The 22,699-nt window shown below is 41.7% G+C and overlaps 1 pseudogene; it reads left to right on the forward strand.

Annotated features, from left to right (window-relative positions):
• Positions 1-308: 308 nt before the first annotated feature.
• The window catches only part of LOC115799911 (MAGUK p55 subfamily member 7-like), a 114,654-nt pseudogene continuing 92,263 nt past the window's right edge, over positions 309-22,699 (forward strand).

The following is a 22,699-nucleotide window of genomic DNA, read 5'->3' on the forward strand; positions in this document are numbered from 1 at the left end:
ACACACGAGTCGGGCTTACTTTCCATTTTAGTAACTCTCCAGAGATGCAGCTTTGTCTCTCAACACTGCAGTTGCAGCGCTGAGGCTGATAAGGAAATGTTTAGCCAATTTCACTGGACTGTTGAAATGATTTGGAATCATCACTGGGTCACTGGGGCATATCGAATGCATGGTGGAAAACTGGATTGTTTGTACAGTGGCTAAGCTAACTGAAATACTTAGAAGGGTGAGGGGGTGAAAGAGCTTTGTGTGTGCTTTTGGTATTTAAGGGTGTGATTGCTGGTTTCATCTATGTGGGTATGTACAAGATGGTGCTGATGGAGATTGTACATGTTTTCTTATATGTACGTTTGGAAATATGCACTTGCCTACTTTCCTTACATATGTGCTCACACACATGTTCACTGCTTTCCTTTCTCTGTCCCTTGCTAATGAACACAATCTGTCCTTTCAGATCCATGAACGGCTGCAGCACTATGAAGAGAGCAAACCCGTCCCCATCCTGGAAGGAGCTGCAGCTCCGGCACGTGAAGTAAGTATTTTTGAAAAAAGGTTTGAATTCATTGACCTCTCCATGCTGCACCTGATCAATTTCTGGTCCAATAATAATACTGGTGTTTAAAGTTTTATTTTATTTTTGTTATTTTCCCCTTTGTGCTGAAACAAACAAACAAAAAATCATTATGAATCCATTATAAAATAGCCTGTATTAAAGTCTTCATACTGTTACTACTTTGTGCATAATTTGTGTGATACAGTAAACAAATATTAGCTACTGACACAATGTTCATGTCATGATCCTGGGTGCTTTGACCCAGCATTTTTGTTTATGATTTATTTTTGAATCACATTTCCTAAGAGCTTCTTGTGTTTCTGTTCCTGGTTATGTGTTGATTTCTAGTTTCCCAGTGTTTAGTGTTCAGTCTGTATCTTGGTTTCTCATGTCTTAGATCCTCATCTTGTGTCTCATGGAAGGTCATGTTTTTGTTCCGTGTGCATGCCTGCTTTTATGTCAAGTCTGCGTTTTTGTCTTGTTTTCACTTCCTGTTTTATTGTGATAGTCTTCTGGTCCCTGTGTGTTATGTTCTGTTTGTTTACGTCCCCTTGGACATTAGTGTGATTTGATTCACCTGTGTTCCCAGCTGTTTTCTCTTCCCTCTTCAGCCCTCTTGTACTGTATTTAAGTCCTGTGTTTCCCCTGTTTGTGGTCGTGTCGTTGTTTCGTCATGGTGGTGTGTCATGTGCCCATGTCTTGTCTTGAATTATGTTCCATGCCTTACGTCAAAGAGGATTTTGGTATTCCTGTTTTGTGATTTCACAATAAAGACTTTAAAGTTGACCTACGCCTACAGAGTCCTGCATTTGGGTCCAACTCTGCCCATTCACCCTGCCCGTTATGACAGTTCAGCCTTCTAAACTATATTCTTTGTGTTTTTTTTTTTTTTATAATGATACTGTTGATTGTCTTTATCTCCTGCTCACTGGGATTGATATGCTGCACATGACTGAGATTGCTTTCATCCCATCCTGTATGGAAAACTCTTAAAAACTTTAATTTCTTACCTGTCTACACAAACATATCTTTTGCTTTCTTGTCATATTATGTTTATAATAAGGGCTGCTTATAACTAGGGCTTTTAATATAAAATGACATTTTTTGGCTTTCAGTGACTATAAACATAAGGAAAAAAATTTTTTTCCATTAATTTTGTCTTGTCTTGAGTTATAAGTCATAACATAACAGAATGAGAACCTCTGGGAAACAATGTCTGTCTAGATGCAGCATATTGCCAAAAGTATTTGCTTATTTGCTGTAACACGCATATGAATTTGAGTGACATTCCTGTTTTAATCCATAGGGTTTATTAAGATGTCGACCCCCCTTTTGCATCTATAACAGCATCAATTTTTCTGGGAAGGCTTTCCAAAAGGTTTAGGAATGTGTTTATGGAAAATTTTGTCCATTCTTCCAGAAGCATCCATCCATCTATCCATCCATCCATCCATCCATCCATTTTCTTCTGCTTATCCTGGGGAGGGTCATGGGGGGCAGCAGGAGGCCACTGCCTGATCAAGCCAACATGACCACATCATCTGCAAAAAGCAGAAATGAGATTCTGAGGCCACCAAGGTGGAAGCCTTCCACCACTTGGCTATGCCTAGAAATTCTGTCCATAAAAAAAATATGAACAGAATCTTTGACAAAGGGCAGCCCTGGCGAAGTCCAACACCCACAGGAAATTAGTCCAACTTATGACCGGCAATATGGACCAAGATCTCACTGTGATTGTACAGGGATTGAATGGCCCGCAACAATGGGCCAGACACCCCATAGTCCCGCAGCACCTCCCACAGGATACCCCAAGGGACGCAGTCGAATGCCTTATTCAAGTCCACAAAACAAAATTTGAATTAGAATGGTCGGGCAAATTCCCATGCACACTCAAATATGCTCGACCAGGAAAAAACCCCACATTCCTCTTGAATTTGAGGTTCGACTAATGGATGGACCCTCCTTTCCAGCACCCTGCATTGTTCCTAATCACTTCCACTTTGTTATAATATCACTAACAGTTGACTGTGGAATATTTAGTAACGAGGAAATTTTAAAACTGGACTTGCTGCACAGGTGGTGTTCTGTCATAGTACCACACTGGAATTCACTGAGCTCCTGAGAGCGACCCATTCTTGATTGTAGAAGCAGTTTGCATGCCTAGGAGCTTAAGTTTATACACCTGGGGCCATGGAAGTGATAGGAACACCTGAATTCAATGATTTGGATGGATAAATGAATACTTTTGGCAATATAGTGTATATTAAAAGTTGTAAGGTTTCTCTAGTTAAACCTTGCAAGCCTGCAGCTGCCTTTTTCACCAGGGATCTCTGTACCTGTCCACTTATGACCAAAGTAGTGGTTGGATGTAGGCTTTGACACTCCATGGCTCCTTGTAGCTACCTCTCTGGAAGTGTCCTAAGGTGGGCGTGCCTGCTTCCACGTGGGCATTTTGTTTCCTCTATATGCACCTGTAGACAACTGTTGGTGGAGGTACGCAATGGCAGGAGTCCACAGTTGCCCTTGTGACAAGAGCTTTAAGGTCAAAAACACCTGGTAGACCAAACCTAACTCCCAACTGGATAACCCTGGATTCAACACCCTACATGAAAGTGTACAGTAGCTTCAGAGTGTTTATCCTCTTTTACCTTTTACGATTTTGCACCATCTCATGCTCAGTTTGGTTTTCTAGTCATTGTTACACGACCACTAGCCTGTGCCCACTCTGCACTCGCTGCCTACCCTGATCTAGCCATACACCAGCAATCGGAAATCCAGCTCGTTGAAGACAGACTGCATTTCCTTTGGGCTGAGACTGGATAGAAGGACTCAGTCACAGGCAATCTGAGGATTGATGGGTGTGCTATGACAGATCATTTCTAGTGAGAGGAAGTGTCATAACACTGTCACCTATTGCGTCCAACCCCTCTTCATTAGCTAACCTGTTAGGAGTCATATCTGTCAGTAAATGAATAATAACAGTACCAACAGGAGCACTGATGAGGCTTTCTTCCACTGGACTTTCAGCTCGACAAGAGTTGCAAAAGATATTCAGCTTGATTTATTAACCAAATGTCCTGACATTTGTTACTGTATTGTTCATCTGCAGTATTTATTGAAAGCCATATGTGAACCTAGGCCCGCAAGTTCCCTGCTCAGAAACACACACACAGACACACAGACACGCACACACACACACACACACACAGACACACACACACACACACACACACACACACACACACACACACACACACACACACACACACCTGGGTAAACCCCAGAGCCAGGCTGGCATGGTGAGCTGAGAGGAGGAAAAGCACTTTTACTAGCGTGTGGTTTTGTTTGATGTCTCCAGCTCTGTTTATTGTAATCAAAGTGCCTCCATCTATTCCACCCCTTCTAAAGAGCCCGCAGCCATACATCATCTTAATTAGTACTGAGTCAAAGGAAAGACGAGAAAAAGAGGGGCTGAAACTCTTGCAGTCATTTGGGGAAAAGACCAAGGAGGGCAGAGCCCAAAGTGTCCTCAGTCTGTCACGACAGAAAGGCCATCATGTGGTCCAGAGTGGTTTTTCTGGCCTTTACGGGCCACAAGTATCATTGGAGGAGTCAAAAGTTTTCATCCTGGAGAGTTCACACACACTAGTAGAGATGACAGAAGTCCCAAACCACCCCAGAACCTTAACCGAACCAGAATGGTTGAGTCTAAATCTATAACATTCTGAAAAATATTTTTTTTAGCTCCTTTTCCTTCTGCTTGTTTGTTCTACTCTGCCGTTAGTACTGGCAAAGGACACCGCTAACTAGATAACACCAGAACAAGAATTCCAGCACATCCAAAAATCCTAAAAACAGAAAAGAAGGATCACTTATCTTTCTCTTTCCTAAGTGTTGCCTCTGCCTCCCCAGGGTGTGGCAAGAGTCCACAGATGGTTAAAAAGACCCCCAACTTTCATCATCTCAACATCTTCCTTACAGATTTTCTTTCTCATTCTTTTTGTCAAATTACAGACTTTCACATTTATGCTTCCTGGTAAATGCCCCGAGAATCATCTCCCAGGGATTATCAGGTATCGGGGTAAAGCCCAGAGACGCTGTATCAAAGCATCTCATAGCACACCGCAATCCCGAGTCTCCCTTCCTCGACTCAACCCGGAACGTTTAGGTATATTTTTAAAGCAGATTGTTTTTCACCCATGTCACCGCTCCAAATGAACACTATTGAAGTGGTGGCTGAGGACTCAAGTGCAAGGGGAGAGATCTACAGTTAGATGAAATTCATTTCAGGCTTGGGTTTCGGTTAATGGAGGCTTAATTTATTGGCTAACATAAAATGACACTTCAACCCCCGTCTGGCCCCGGCCGCACTGTCTAGATCTCCCAGCAGGTGACTGCCACCGCTCAAGTGAAAGCAGCATGGCCAATGCCGCCTGAAACATGATCAATACTGGCCTCTGGGAAGAGGTGCTGTATTACATGCATATAAAGACATGTCAGTTAGTGACTGCACACACTCTTTTATGAAGATGCACAGACACAATCACAACTGCACACACAGTCTTTCTCAAGCCCTCATCAGAACTGAAATAGAAGCACTTTTGCCTTATTATGGAATGTAAAAAAAAAAGTCACTTTACATTGATGAAAAAGGGCAAATCAGCCTCACATATGTATGTTCCAATCTGTCGATCCGATAAGACTATCAGTGTTAAGAAAGCTAGATGCACCACATCAGCAGTAATGCCAGCCCGTAGTTCAAGTGATGCCCACTGATCTAGACCAGAGACTGGATGGTTGTGGTGACTGACTCAAATCCTTCTCCTCTTTGGAGCCTTTTCATCTTCTGGCCAGCTTCCCAACATCTTTATACCCATGCTGCTGTTACTTGGAAAAACCACTGGGTGCCATCAGAGAGCACTGGTCTGCAGTTTATTCCTACAGCTCAGATAGGAAAAATACAAACAGAGACAAAGGGGTTCATCAGTGACAAGTGGCTCTTCACATTAGTTTTCACTGTGCAGCGTTTGGTCCAGTATCTTTTAGGTGAAAACACACTTTGAGACCAGCGGTAATTAATATTGTATGCTAGCCAGTAACATTACTCTAGTCATTAGGGGTTTTTTATAGGTTAACTAGGTAATGTTTCCACTGTCAACACATAAATCATGGAGGAAATGAATATCTCTTAGTAGTATTTATCTACCTGTCTGTGACCTCACTGCACTGTTCATTCAAACAAATGCAAAAAATAAAAGACTCAACACTTTGATATAATTATTGAACTTTATTTGCCAGAAAACTAGACTTAAGTAATATTTCCTGATGATAATAGTGCACATGCAGAGCTGAAGAGATTATCATGTATCAAGAATGTCAAACACTTTCTGTTGCTGTCTGGTGAAAAGCTTAACTTGCATATCAGAAAGTTGTGTGCAGTGACGGATAGATATGCTAAACAGGTATTCATTCAAGTGAGAAAATACTTATTAAAATAATCAGTAATATCTAAAGTCAAATATATTGTGAGGCCAACTATCTGACATATTTTTCACCTTTTGTTCCTTTACTGAAACTCTCTGTTCAGTATTATAGGTTCTCATCATGTTGGAAAACAGCTGTGACACCTCAAGGTGTGCACACAGGATCTCTGGGGTTGTCCTGTGGTGTCTGCCACGTGGATGTTGGACGCGGAACCATGGGGGTTTCATGGACTGGACTTGTTGCGGTGCATCCCGCAGACGCTTGATCAGATTGTGAACTGAGGAGTTTGGAGGTCATTTTAACAGCAGCATGGTATGTGCCAAAGTAAAATCCCTATGAATGCCAGGACCCAACGGCAGAATATTTGAAATACAAAGATTTGATTGTCAATTTTTTATATGTACAGGACATACAGGAGAATCAAAATACAGTTTCTCTCTCACCTTTGTATAAAAAGAAGAATTAAGAAAGTTAAAAGATACAAGGACACTCGAGGGAATATATATATATATATAAATATCAAACCTATGTTCAATAGTGGGAGTAGTGCAGATATAGTAACAAGATGTACAGGGACATATAGTATAGATTTAAATAATATAAATAAATAAATAAATAGAACAGCTTGTGAGATGTCCATGGACAGTAGTGCAAATGGTTGCAGTAAAGTGCCAAGACAGTCAGCAGCATTAGAGGATTTGAATGTACTGGGTCCTTGTGTGCAACCAGCTAAAGCAGAGTTCTTGTGTTGCATTAATATTGTGTCTTCATTATTCTTGGTTAAAATGCAAAACTTTACCCAGTTCTGTTTAGTTCCACTGAAATACTTGACATACTTTCAAAATGACTCCATTAATAGTACATTTCTGTTGAATACATCATTAGAAACTTTTTTATTCCCATTTAGAGTCTCTTTAAATTTGATTATTTGCATGAGAAAGAATTAGATATTAATATTTTCCTTTTTGATTTTATTTTTCTGAGAGCGTGAAAGCCAATATTTAGACCGTGAGACTTTAAAATGTTTATTGAAACCCATAAAATATAATAATAGGAAAACATCTCGGTGCATGACTGTGTAAAATCTAATCAAAATTCTGCATTGACTTTGTGTTAAATGCTTATTGTAAGTCAGCCAGTGTATTATTGATCAGTTACAGAATAAATACAGCCAATGTGCATTTTATTCATCATATGAAATGGATGACGCAGCCTGGCAGAGATCAGGTTTTCAAAATAAATGGGTAGTAGTTTCAATAAATTTTAATAAAAGATATCTGAAAGCAGTTATGTATCAAAGTAGTAAACCTTTAGCCATTCTGCGTAATGGGAAAGTTGCTGGGATCAAACATCTAAACACCACAGTGTTTGCCTTGACATTTAACAAATGAAGTGCACGCAGTCTCTGAGGACAGCAGCATTATTGCTTGCCCCCTGCCTCGCTCTGTGTGAAGGTCTGAGGGTGGAAAACGTGATTCCAGCAGGAAGCATAAAGGTAAACAGAGGTGTGTGTTGTCAAACATGTCCATTCTGCTGTTCATGCTGAATTATGGGACAAGCAGCTTTAATATGGCAATACTGTGAACTGGAAATGTAAAGGTCCCTGACTTTTTAATGCCTCACTCACGTGAATCAGTGTGGAGATGAGATGACAGATGGTACGCACCCCCCCCCCACTATCTCTCTAGGTTTTCTTCTCTCCCTCAGTCTCTTTTCCTAGCTTTAGTCTCTTTTCTCCACATATTCTATTCACATGTTTATTTTTCTTTTCTTTTTAAATTTTGCATATTTGATAAAATGAGGTAACGCAGGGTTGAGTGAGTTTCAGCAAGAATAACCTTGACCACTATGGCTATTCATTCTTGACATTTCTTGGACCCTTGAGGGTAGATCAAAACTAATGGAAATAATGAAAAGACCCCAACGCCCCCTTAGCTAAAAGCACATGTTCCTGTATTCGGATAAAGTGACATAGCATCCTCCCTAACCCCAGCCTAACCCTCGGCCCCCTGCCTTTACCTCTGCCTCACCTCTGTTTCCTTCTACCCACACTACAGGGAGCTTTAGTTAAATAAACTCTGGGTTTTTCCAAACTCTATCATCATCTCACGAAGCGCCACACATGAAGGAGTTACTGCTTTTTCAGGAGATTTCCATGCTCATGTTATCTGTATGCGATGGCAGCAAAGACACCAAAATGATCAACATGTTTCTTAACACTTTGATCCTGCTTCATGATAAATCTCTTAACACACAAGGATCAGTCAGCTTGTAGCATTATTCTGTGTTTTAGCTTTCCATCTGTTTCTATCATTTACTCTTCGGTAACAGTTTTCCTTACATTGTCAGGTCAGGTCAGGTTAGTTGCAGCCATCACACTTTTGTGCTGTTGGATTAAATACTCCCAAACTCCCCAAAAAACCTCTTGAGCAGGAACAACCAGAGAGAACTCTCACATATGGAATGAGAGATGGGGCCCCATTTCTTAAATGAACAGATTTGAAAGATACAAATAAGGCAGAAGTAGTAGCAGCACTTTAACCCTCATGTCTGTTTCAGTACAGATGTAATGAGATCCAGTATTAGGTAAGAGTCCATTACATATACTGCTCAAACATTTGACCCCTGTTTCATGAGCTCTCTTCATATTATTTTAGACCAGCTTTGCTTGCTTTTCACTTTAAGGTTTCAGTCTTCATTCATCTGATCTGATTCTGATGATTGTGCATGTGTGTCATTACGGCTCACAGCTAGCTTTGCCTTCTACTTACACTCATATGCAGAAACCCCTGCCTGTGACTGCTTCTGCCTCTCTTTGTTTAGTAGCTCCTGATCCCAGTTCAGCACAGACAGATCTTTGTGTGGGATGGCTCGCCGCTCCTCTCCACACTTCAACCACATCCAGGAGGATCTTCCATAAATCAGAGCACAGACGGAGGAGCGTGGCCTGGGCTTTAGAAGCAGAGTCACTCGTCTCAGAGCTAACAGTCATTCATCATAATGTAGTCCAGCTCAGTCCCACTGATCAGTGATGCTCTCAGAGCTTTCATTGTTTCCAGGTTTAACCGACTGTTTTCTTTAGTTCCTGAGATTTTCATTGAAAAATGATCTGGCAGAATAGTACATTTAATCAAAAGGCAGGTGCCAATAATTGGGAGTTCTAGGCCACATGAAAAAGTATGACCTTGCCTCCCTCTGTGATGTACCTATTTTAGGACAATACAACGTTTCCTGTCTGTTGCACAGGGCCACCTAAACCTACAACCACAGACGGTGCCCTTGAGTATCCAGCTGCACTTTTTACAAAACTTGAGGGAATAGTCTGCTGTTCTAAACCTTTCTCTCCTGATCCCATCATAAAAGCTTATCTTAACTACAAACTCCAAATGATTTTCAGAGAATCACACTTTATACAACACGATACAAATAGAAGACCAACTTATCTTCTTTAGAGAAGGTATTTCTATTACTTTTATAACATCTTTAATGTTCACATGCCCTCCTTAAAAAGAGAAACATGTTTAATACCCTGAATGCATTTGTGTGAAAACTATATTCTTTCCTTTTTTCAGGTGTCTGATGAGCTGGGAGGGAAATCGGCCAGAGGGGATATCAAAGCGCTTCTAAAATTACTGGCAAAACCACATGTAAAGGTGAGTCTGGCTTCTGTGCTTCATGACTTAATTTGCTTATTTTGTTCCGAGCAGATTTTAAACAAACTAAAACCACATACTGTCTTTGTGGGGGGGGGCTGCATTATTGCATCCAAAAAACAGCAAAGTATTAGGCAATTCTGGATCTGGATCATTGCTGTGTGCACAGCAGCCACATTAAAGTGTTACAATCATCGTGCTGTACACAAAATAACATGCCTGTTAGATCCAGGCCTTGTCTCGTTTTCTTGGCTGCCGTAGCTGACCTCGTTAGCCAGATGCAGACAGCTACAAAATAAATTTACACATTTTATTTTCTAATGCATAACTGGGGCCATCCATCAGGGCCTCCAGGTGTCTCAGCCAGACAGAGCTGCCTTCACGACGGCAGGATAGAAGTAGAGTTGGACAGGCTCCTTTTTAATGCGCTGTCGTCATGCTTGTTTGGACTCTGCCAGAAACAACAGCTCTCTAGTTCTCCCCCACCATAACACACACATACACACACACACTCACATGCACACTCACAGTGCACGCAAATATTCAATACCTATCAGTGTCAAACAGCAGGGATTCAAGAGACGGTGGTTCCTAAAAGTGGATTTTTCAATGTCTGCACTAGTAATTATGATTCATTTCTTCAATTCTGCCATCACATTAACTAACTACATTAACAACAACCACATTAATGTGTTCGAAGAAATAACAGACAGGTGCTTAGGCACATATACACATACTGTAGAAATACATCGGAAAATTTCCAAGTTCATCACCAATCAACACACACTCAACACAGAGCCCCCATCCCAAAGACAAATAGTCGGAATCTATCACGACTTCGCTCTCACGGGGACACCGTGCTCTCCTTTGTCTTTGTCACCTCCAAAGTGAAATGCACCGGCAAAGCATCACTGTTCTCACCATGAAGCATGCCTGTGTCAGAAATCCGTTCATTATTTTAATTACGCTTACAGTGAAAGTATTTGGCGTGGCAAAAGGTCAATCCATCAAACACGGCGCTTATGGAATCATTGATGGGGAAGCTCGGCAAATTCAGCTGACGAGGTGAGGAGAGGTGAAGGCTGGAGACAGGACCAGGTGCACTCACACAAGGTTTTCATAGTGTTTTAATGCCAAATGTCATCCTGTCCTTTCAGTTTATGTGACTAATGGAGTTTGATATTTTTATATCTATCTGGGAGAAAATCATTTTTCCAATCATGTTTGATCTAAACCAACTGAAACTGAAACTAACACATACAATGGCTGCTGCAATTGTCCAGCCTTCTCTGAAACTTTGAGGATGCCTATTTGGGTCATCTTTGTGATGGTCACAAATAGCATTTTCTTATTAGTTATGAATACTGAGGTCTATGTCATCATCGGTGACAAGCCCAACCCTATCTCTGGATCCTAACCTTATGATTTGGAGAAAAGCAAAAAGGACTTTTTTGGAGAAAACTTAAATAGCTTTTGATGCATGTTAGTTAGAGTGATTACTTTCTTTCTCCCCTGATTACCTTTGGAGTCTTTGGAGTAGTATTGTACCACTGTAGTCAAAAGAAGTTTATGTTCATCTGCAGTAACTCGTATATCTGGTGGCACGGCTCTGATTGGAACCATGCCGCCTTTTCATTTTCATACTTGGAAAATCAGGGGTGGAAAGCTTCAGCGAGACCCAAACACAGAACAGAACCGGACACGGACACTGGTTGAGTCAGAAGCAGTAATGAATAAGTAGCTAGCACTGATGTAGGCAGCTGTTGAAGTAGCTTAAATAGAACACTGTGTATATTGAATGCATAGAAGTGTTTCAGCTGAGGTATTATTTGGTGTGCATTGGCAGCATAGACCAAATATAAAAGGTGGACTTCACACTGAGATGTCACTAACCAGTGGGTGATGCAACTGTGGTACGTCTATCATCTTCCCTCATAGGGAAGACAGGCTAATTTATCTCAAAATATATTGAATCGAATTGCACTGGTACATTTGTGATGTGCATCGGACCTCCCCCATTTAAGAACCCCTTCAAGTAGAATTCTCTCTGGCTCATAGCCAGACCTGCCTACCATCACAGGCCATTTTCAATATGAAAACTTGGTCAGCTCATCTCAGAAATTAATGCTTGTCCTCTGTTCAAGTTTACGGTCCACGGTGCAGCATGCATATACAACTGTTTGCATCACAGTTTCCAAAGACAAATATGAAAATAACAGCTTTGCATGCAAAAGAGGATAACCTGAAGCATTAATGGGCTGATCTAACAGTATATGGTGGCATCACTGGGTGTGTCTACTGATGGAACAAACTTGAAACCAGGGAAGGGCAGCATAGTACTTTTCAGTCTGGTTGAGTTATTTTAAAACAAAACCGAATCAGTTCCCTTACTTATCAGAAAAGTACCAGATGGGAAAGCCCATTCGTTAACAAAAAAATGATGACTTTAAACCTCTAATGTAACATCCCAACTACCCGTTATGGCTTTTTGTTTCAAAAGGGAAACAGTGGTACATCTGCAGTGGCAAATCCTATTTCCAACTTTAGCTTTATCTGCTCAGGAAGAGCCTCGTCAATATTTACTTGTTTTCTCTGTTCACTCGCTGTCACTCTTTTCTCCTACCACCTCCACCGCCGTCGAGCTGCCTTCAGTTCCAGTGCAGAACGAGGTCAGCCAAACAATTCCACACCAAACAATGGAAAATATTCTGCTACTGCTTCCTCTATTGCTGGCCAGTGCATTTTGGCAGACATTTTAGCAGCACAAGCCAAGTGAGACAACCTGGACAGGAGTTTATCACTGAACTAGGATTACAACCAACCATTTTTAAAGATTTCATGGCTGTGAGATGCCACTGAAACACTTACTAGGAAACATCCAACAAGTGATAGAACCTGCCTTTTGAGGTACTGTATGTGCTGCTACAAGTGGACAAATTTTACCTTTTAAAGTAAAATTCAAGCAGCACTTGGTGCTCTATTCAAATAAAACACCAGTGGGCTATTACTTTTATGTTAGCATTCCTATTGGCAGTGCAAATGCCCGGAACAAAAAGGCATCAGAAAGCAGTGCCTCTGTTACCCTCAGGGACTCCCGACTGTTGTCCTTTACCTGTTGAGACATCAGCATCGGCATGTGCTTCACAAACCACTACTCTTGTATTTTGGAACAAGTTGCTCACAGGGCTTCAAATTGCCTGGCACGCTCCTACTAGTTTCATCTGGAACACTGGGCCAGTAATAAATTAGCTCAAGCATCTTTGTTTAGAGGGAGGGATTGCAACATACTGAGGCACGGAGGCACTTTTTGGACATTGTGTCTCAAACCATAAGCAGCATGTGGCCTTCAAAAAAAAAAAATTGCTCTCTTTCTGTATCCATCTGTCTTCCAGGGCACTTGATACCATACCAGCCAGCCTCAGTGTAAATCACAGGGATGTGGGTGTAAAACATAAGCAGATGGCTGCTGCCTTTGAATGGCGTCTCTGTGCGATAGTAACTGTATCACTCTTAATTATAGCTGAAATGATCCATTTCTAGGGTGGGAATATAAATCAGGCTCTCTAAAACTCCCCTCTCTTTCTCTTTCCCTCACTGCCTCAAACTTTGTCTTTTTACGATTTGCACATGAAAAAACAACTTTCACCTACATTAGCCCCCCTCAGCAAGACTAATATTGACAGTGATGAAAGTGCCAATTATCATGGCCGGCTGTTTCCGCCATCGTGCATGGACTTAGGTTTGTGTATGCATGCTAGCAGAATGGGTTTGACTAGAAGTGGTGCAAGCTAAGATTCAAGGCTCAGAGAAGATGTACGTATCCCAGCTGGCCTACAGCAGCACCTCTGTGGCAGAGCCTCATGGCAGGATGCCTCCCTGCTTAGAGAAAACAGTCGCCTTGCAACAATCCATCTCCTGCGGCTAAGAAACTGAATGGGCTGGGGACAGGGTTGGGGGCTTTAATGAGAGTCTAATGCCAGGAATGTATGGGCAGGTTTATTTAGTCAAGATCAGTGATCTGTTTTTCTAGGATCACTATTATACCTAATGAACACAAACATGAACTGAGAACAGAGACAGGGATGCCTGGAAAACAAGGATGGTTTGCTTTCCTTCATCTTTCTTTCCTTCTTTCCTCCTTTCTCCTTCCCTCTTTAGGCTTCAGCTGCAGGGCCTTTGCAAGGAGAACTCAAGATTTGATTAGGCAGCTAATCCACCAACACTGAGGCATACCAAGACCCACTGACTCGTCTCAACCAAGTGAGAAAGCCTCCAAGCAGAGACGTGTGTGTGTGTGTGTGTGTGTGTGTGTGTGTGTGTGTGTGTGTGTGTGTGTGTGTGTGAGAGAGAGAGAGAGAGAGAGAGAGAGAGAGAGAGAGAGAGAGAGAGAGAAACATTTGTACCTGTGCAGCTGTACTCCATGTCAACGGTCACCATCCAGGGCATGTACCATGTGCTACCTATTAGCATACAGCTGTTATTGCTACTTCCCAGAGAGTTTTTACAAGGAATTAGCCATGGCTCTGTTACGGGTTGTTAGGCACAGACTTGGGAGAGGATGTGGCAGTGTGGAGCAATGCCAGATTTGAGGAAGTGGCAATCGATGAGGGGAGACTTACAGGTCAGGATATTAGGCCTGGTGGATAGCGTTCCGAGGAAACAACGATCGGCAGGTTAGTGGAGGAAAGGTCCTAATCATGCTTCCTCTGGTCTAAATCACATTGTTGTTCTTTGGTGATCAATAATGTTTAAGAAAGTAGTGATACCACATTTGATGAGTTGGATCCACCAAAAGTTTAACATTCAAATGATATTTTTGCTACAAGTTAAAATTGTGTCCGAGTTTGATTTATCTATGCAGGTTGAAATCAGATAATGACATTCAAATAACAATGGTAATGGAATTCAAACAGAATCCAAAAAAGTGCTTAATCAACTGTCAAAATAGATATTTATTGATTCTGGGGACTACTGCTGCACATGGCTGTCTCACCCTGCTGAGAGACTGATAGATGTCTGGCTGACCCTCCTGTTTTTTCAACCTAGATCAGGTGCTGTGACTGACAGTCAAACACCATAAAGAGAGCCGCAACCCTACATGTATCCAGCCTCAAACTAAAACCTTTTCCCAGATTTGCTGTCACCCCAAAGGCTGGCTTTCACCACAGGATGTTTTTGGAAAGCTAAGTGAAGTCGATACAGCTCCAAATTAAACTGGTTTTCTGGTAAAAAAAAAAAACAAAAAAAAAAAAAAAACAGGGAAAGGAAGATAAAGTAAAACAAAAGATGGTGGCCACAAAGTCAGAGGTTTCTTCTATAAATACATGCCCTGCAATATTTTATTCAGCTATGAATGGAGCACTGCTTCACTTCACTAGCTACAGCTTTGTTATAAAGTCTCATATATTTATAGTATGTGCCTGTGTATATGTAACATTACTGATCTCATCACATTTTTGAATAAACTGCAAAGGCAAACTCTCCATCCATGTCTAGATATGCTGATACTAACCTCATGTCTATTATCAAGCACAGGTTTAGGATCCCATTTCCAACCCGTTTGTTTTATTGTTCTCATCTGCAAACAGTTTTGTGTTCTAGCGTTCCAAGAGAATATTTCAATACTATAATGACAGCAAACCCAGACATACAACACAATGCAATATGTGTATTTATGTATGGCGCGGACGAAAGCCAGGAACACATTGTTAGACCTGTTCTGAGAAATGAACAAACTGAATAATTCGGGTGTGTGTGGAGGTGGGGGTTGGGGGCGTGAACGATAAAACTGAAGAAGAGCAAAAAAGAATATAGAGAATATAGAGAGGATCAGTGGCATTTGACAGAAGTCTGGACAAGAGGACAGAGAGACAGACAGCATTTCAAGGAGGGAAGATGAGAAGAAGAGGAGAAAAACCTAGACAAACATGTGTTTCTCTTAGAATAAGAGTCAGTTTTTAATCTTCTGGTCTCCACCGGTTTAGTTTAGAGTTGGAACATTGTTTCTGGGTATTATCAGTATTGCATTAAGGGAGGATTCACACATACAGGTTTCAAGCTTTGGCACTCTCACCTCTCGTTCACTTTGAATAGAATATTGTTATTCCCACCTGACTTGTGGAGTCACTGCTTCAGTTTGTGTGTGCTGCCTGAGAAAATCTCATCTTTAACCATGTTGTATATAAACAAAGTTAGTAACCAGCAGCAAGCTGGGGCCATGCTAACAGCTTATTGAAGCTCTGTTAGCGGCCCTTTGAGACTAGTGACAATAGTCACAGAGAAGTTATCCCCTCCTTCCCCACCTTGAACTTACTTTCCAATTTTTGGATCACTTCTATTGGCTATACAGTGTTTTTTTTTTCCTGCCTAGCCAGAGCTAAAGCAAATGCCTGTAATAAAAGGATTTTCTGTACATATTTTGTTCATGGGGGTTTCTATTCTTTTAAAGTAATTCGTATTTTTAATAGGGTAACACAGACTTGCTGCATTTACTGTACAAAGGAGCAGTCATGCTTACTAAGGCTTCACCTTCCAAAGAGCGATTCAGAGCCAGGAAAAACACAGCAAAGCCAAAGAAACACAAACAGATGGTCAAACAGGTTGTTGACATACCAACAGATTATCTAAAACAGTTTATCTACAAAAAACAGTTGGAGTTATGATATGATTATTCCGTTTCTTCTCTTCTATAAGTATGTTTGACCATTTGGAATTTTATAAACCTGCATCATATGTTTTTTTTTCTTTTCAGTATTTCTGAGCATAACTTTGTGAGCACAATGTGAATTTTTGACACAGATTAGCTTTGAATAAAGAGATGATCAGACCTCTGTGGTTAATGGCCAGCACATTCAAATCACTGGGCTTCCTTGAGTACAGTGTTACTAACAGAGAACCATGAGTTGCAATGGACCAAAATGATCCTTTAAGGATTCAGTCAAGGCTTCCCAAGTTTACAGGATACAGACAGTATTCTGGGGAGCTTGTCTCTCCATGGATCCTGGACACATAGCTCCAGTTGTGTCTCCTCCTCTCATCTGCTCCCAGTTAGCAACATCTTGAATACTGTACTGCAGCATGCTCCCATGTCATAAAACACACTGCTCCTCTTCTCACCATATCCTTCTCTTTCTTCCCTGTTTCTCTCACTTTCTCTACCCCTCTACGTTTGTCTGGCACTTTGGTTGGAAGATGTTTTTTCTCACTTTTTTTTCCCCCTCCTCCTCAACCACGGAAAAAGCAGCACGCGTCCAGCTGCATCTTGGTTCGGACACGCAGTTGTTAAATAGTTTGAAAAATGAATGTCTCAATGGCAGCATTCTCGTCTGCGTCCCGTCTCTTTTTATGTCTGCTTGTGAATGTGTGAAATATCTGAGGCAGCTGAGAACTTCATTACTTTGAGCCTGCCGCCGAATATTGGAGAACATTGCTTTTGAGTCTTCACCACCTTACCCTGGAATGTGCTGGTTTTGCGGTGGCCACATTGCCCTCCCTCCCTTCCACTTACAGCTCCTGCTGAGCAGTGGTGCAGGGCCAGGCCTGGTTGCCTTTAATCAGAGAGATGTATGGAGGGAGAGCACGGGCCTAATGGCAGTTAACGCTTGTACATCTACAAGCTCTGGCCGTGAATGCTTTCAAATCCATCACCCAGCACTTGAGGGAGACAACCCAATTCATAATCATCCTCCCTGCAGTCTGCATTTTCTCTATGCTACCCAAAGTAGGAAATGATAAATTGAGCTCTTAATAGCATGCATTGCCATACTTTATTTAGCTAATTGGACTGGGGTAATGTTGAAGCCTTTATAGGTTGACTGATAACCCTTGTCTGTTATTTTTTTCCTCCCATCAGTACAATTTTCTCCTTCATCTAGAGCCTCCTGTCTGTCCACGACACGGTGGCCCAAAAGAAGTACGACCCTGATCTACCTCCATTGCCTGAAAGACATCGATGACAATGAGGATTCTGTGAAAATTATGAGACTGGTCAAGAACAAAGAGCTTCTCGCAATAACTTTAACAGCTTGTAATAAAAAGATTGTGGGCTGCTGCATCTGATCGGGTTGCTTTTCTTCTAATATCAGCTTTTATTAAAGGTATAAAATCATATCTTGGTGCACAGATTTTCTACTCTTCAAATCCTGTTATCTAGGCTTTACTTGCTAATTCCTGTATTTCCAGCTACCTCTCTCAATTAAATCCACACCACAAGTCAAGCCAATACCATACATGCTTTTGAGGTGGGAATCCAACCCACAACCTTGAAGTTGTAAGCACACCAAAACCGACCACAATTATGCTGCTCTTGGGCATGAGTATTTTCAGTCAGTCTAGGCTCTGTGTCTGCAGACGGCTTCCTCTTCTATCCTGGTCAGTGTTGCTCTCTCATTGTGACATGCCTCTCATGTCCATGCTCTTTAGACATTGTCTCAAACATCAACAACCACCCATCTGTCTCAGCCTCGGGCCCCAAATGCACTTGGACATTTTGTCTGGTATTCTCATTTTCACTCCAGCCCTCGACATCCTGGGTGTCTGTATTGCACAATGACTGCCTTCCTTGCATTCCCCATAGCTTGTCAGCTAATTGGCCACATTTGAGATTGGGCTTCTGTAACCCCACCAGACCCAATTGGAACTGGTTTTGATTACATCATCAAGTTGTATTTCCCTTTCTTCCATGATTATCACCATTGTCCCTTTGTTTCGATGCTATTTTCTCTTAACTCAGTGTTCCGCAGCACGTAAACAGTCTACTACACAAGTCCTCATTGCCCTTTCAGAAACCTCCTTCTGTCTTTGTTATGTGCTGAGGCACTGCCCCTCTTTGATCTGTGCCGGACATGTCCTGGCTCTGGCCGCCTCTATTTTCACTTTGTGGTTTTCACCCTGACCACCATCTTGGCTCCAGGCCGGCACACTCCTCTCACCACACCCTGGAGGAAAGAGAACACACCTAAGCCATTTTTGGGTTCCTGCCTGTTGCATGTTCTCTGGAGCTGCTGTACGTAATAATGTGGCTTGGAGGAATTCTCGCTTTTTCACTCTCACAACACACATTGTCGTGGACACTTCCTGTACCGGCCTCTCCCTCTCCCGATGTTGGATTGCATTCCCCGAAACCATGAAGTGATTTACACTCGCCCCGGTCAGCTTAATCATCTAGGGGGTGTTATTCCATTACGTAGCTTGATGTTTTTATTTTAAGTGCTTTGGTTCCTTCAAACATCTGAAACACACATTTATAATGTGTGATATTGTGCATTATTGCACAATATTGAAGGTGTTAATTGTGTAGAGTATATTTTTGCAGTAATATAGTGGTTAGTTTATAGGTTATGGGTAGACACAGGTTACTGTGTCTAAACTGGGAAGGTGCCTTAAAAAAAAAAACCAAGTGTTTTTTTTTTTTTAAGGGGTTAACAGAAGGTTACTTTTATAAATTCATTGGTGATAATTCAACAATATTGCCACTATATTGTTGCAGTAGTGGCTCAATTTTCTACCAATATATTTAATTTAGCCTATTCCCTACAGGATCTGAAGCAAAACAGGCTACAGTTCTTTAGATTTACTGCAGGAAATCAAGTCATTATAGGGTGTTTTTATCTAATACAAATCCCCCACTCACACTGGATAGAAGCACATCTCATTTATTCAGGTAATGGTAGCAGCCACTGATATTGTGGTTGCAACTAATTCCACAGCAGTGACAAAATCGAACTCGAGCTATATAGTAACATGGTGCACACTGGAGTAATGGGAAGCAAGTTTCAGTCCAAAGTTGCTACGAAATGGTGCCCAAAGGACCCACAGGGAACAGCTGCTGCCCATAATCTCCCATGGTTATAATTTAGGCCTGACCATGGTGTGGACAACAGTAGGATTATAGTGCAGGGTACGGTTTATTCTGTGGATGCATGAAAGAAAACAGTAAATACTGAAGGATAGTGTTTGTGGCAGTGAGTTTTTCCCAGAAATGTCACATGTGATGTTTTGTATTTGGAGCCTACTGTTGGTGCAAAGTGAAGGGCAACCTAAATCACCAAAGAAGATTAGAACAAACTGTTCTGGCCTCAATATTGAGCAAGAACAGGGATCCATACACTTTTGGTCAGAGCCATTGACTTTCATCTGTCTTGTGACAGCAAAGAATTAATATGTCCTGAGAGAGCATGACCAAAAAATAAAAATTTTATTACTCAAAGCATTTCTGAATCAAAGCGCTGCAATAGAGCAAACTTGAGAGGAACAAGTCCATTATCCTCTACTGTGTAGCTAAGGATATTTTGGCACTATGGCCCTTTTGTAGGAAAATATTTTCAAGTTTCAGTGTTCTTTACACTTTAACACATCTCACGTCAAAACTTTTGTGTGAAATAGCCTTGTTAAAAAAAAGTAATTTGTGCAGTTTCTCTGTTTTGTGGCTGTCTGGCAGTAAATGTTAGAGTTACCTTTGGACCCTTGACTTTCATTTTCATTGTCTTTAAAATGGAGCTGATCTGAATGATCAGTTAGAGCTTACATTAAGGAAGAAGCCAGCCGGATAGATGTTCATGGAGAGCTCACAGCCATTCCTGCATCCAATTAAAAAAAAAGAAAAGCCCTCTAATTGTTCTGGGTCTGCATTCACCGCCGCACCAAATTGATTTAGATGTTGCCCTTTAACGTGCAATTTCATATAATCAGTCTGAAACTTGACATCATAACAACAGGGTTGTACAGTATCTAATTTCCCTTCCATCCCTCCTTATTTTGCTCTCTTTTATTTTCTCTTTCACATTTTGCCTCTTTCTTCCTGTTTCTCATTGTATAGCTCTGGATGATGCAGGGACTGTGCTGTAGTTAGCACGCAGGCCCCTTTCACTTGTGAGTCATCCATTAAGTTAATTGTGATTAGTGGAGTGGATTGTATTCAGTAGCTCTGATTAATTGCTATCGTTTCTTGGAACGTGACTTCATGACACATTTTAGTGAAACTGTAAAAAGTCTTCTCTCTCTTTGTGTTATACTCCCTGCTCTCCTGCTGCTCTCCCAAATGGGCTGATTTATCAGCTCATGTGTCAGGCCAATGAAATAATTGGGTTTGGAGAGCAGCATAAACATGTGTGCACATACAGACACATCAGCTCAACCGTGTCTTTTTATTGAAAGAATGTGTTATTTTGGATAAGGTTTCAGGGCTGTTTAGGTGGGGGTATAAATTGGAGCATTGAAAGGGTTGTGTCAGAGCTCAGTATGCGGCAGAGTAGCCGATATACTTGGAAAGTTTGCCTCCAGCGATAAAGGACTTGAGTGCAGACTGACTAACAGGAAAGTTGTAGACAAAAGTTGGAGGAAGCAGAATGCACTGCTGTTCTACAATATTTGTCTCCTAGCCAATAATAAATAAAACCCCCCAAAAAACTCAGACAGGTCCAGCAGTTTTTAGAGGCCTAAAACATTACCCTAGCTCTTAAAAAGTAACAGCATTTCAGTTAGGACCATTGTCAAAAAAGATATTTCCATCCATGCATTTTTTATCACTTATGTTGCAGAGGCAACAGCCCGAGCAGAGTCGGCCAGTGTCTCCAGCTCTTCCAGGGGGATATTGACATTTTCCCTTGCCAGCCATGAGACATAACATCTTTCCTGGTTCAGCCTGAACCACCTCAACTGGAACATTTCTATCTGGAGGTGCAGCAGCTTGAGTCTGAATCCCTCCTGAAAGATTGAGCTCCTCACCCTTAGTTCGGATACCCTTCAGGGGAAGCCCATTTCTGCTGCGCTTCCCTTATTCTTTTGGTCACTAACCATAATTTGTGGCCAGAGGTGAGAGCCAACAGTTTCACCTTCACGCTTGACTCTTACTCTACCACGGCTGACTGGTATAGCCACCCTATCATTGCATGTGCTGTGTCAGTCTCCCACACCACTCATGAACAGCCCACTTGGTGCAACGATTCATTCCCCACCTGGAATGGACACTGTTATTTCCAGCTCAGAACCATGGCCTCAGAGTTGGAGTGCTAATTGTTATTTTCATCTGCAGAAATCTATATTTCAGAGCAGTACTGTGTTCTGAGAGAGCATCCTCATAGAGAACAAAGAGATAATGAGGAGCTGGGTTAGAGGAGGGTTGCAAAATAGCTTGCAGTAGACAAACAACTTGATGTTGAGGGTTGCCTGAACTGATGCTGCGCTTGTTGTGCTACTGTTTATGTTTTTTTGGCCACAGCAGCTTTATTAACAGTAAAGAGTGACAGGAAATCAGGCGGAGAGATACAGGTGAAGACACGTGGGAAATAGGCGACAAGTCGGGACTCGAGCCTGCGCTGCCCACACCGCTACGCAGCATACGAATATGGTCGCCTGCTTAACCACTGAACCACCCCGAGGCATGATGTGCTACTGTTAATAAAACCATAAACAATAAATCTATTTTCTTTTAATTTAGGTATAATTTTATTTTTGTTGTTCCTGCTAATGTAGTGATCTGTTTTTCCTCATTGTTTAAATTATTGGTTAAACAACTTGTTAAGTGACATTTCCTTGCTGTGAAGGAGTCACGGTGTCACCCCAAAGCATCCTGGAAAATCCAGAACGCCCACAGAAGGGCACACCGCAGCTGCTTGGGGTGACCATCACGATGATGTGAGAACATTAGAGGCTGACAAGCCTGCTGTGGCTGCCTCTGTTCCTCTCATTTGGATAGACTGGAAGCTGTGTGATGCAGATGTGAATAGCAGACTTGGAGATACTTGCCACATATGCCCTGCTGTGCTCCCCTCAGTTTTTTTTACATCACGTGCTGGCTCTGTAAGTGCCACTCAGTCGGTGCTCTCATTGCTGTCGGAGCAACATTCATTTACCTCACCCACTAAATTCATCTTTAGTTATACTCCTACTAGCACGCCATCCCTCTTTTCCACTTGTTCCAGAATTCAGTTCATGTTTTTCATCTGGTTTTACTATCAGACCCACTTCTTTAAGTCATTCTCACATGTTTCAACTTTTTGCAGTACCCATT

The sequence above is a fragment of the Archocentrus centrarchus genome, chromosome 20 (genome assembly GCF_007364275.1).
Source record: "Archocentrus centrarchus isolate MPI-CPG fArcCen1 chromosome 20, fArcCen1, whole genome shotgun sequence".
NCBI classification, from domain to species: Eukaryota; Metazoa; Chordata; class Actinopteri; order Cichliformes; family Cichlidae; genus Archocentrus; species Archocentrus centrarchus.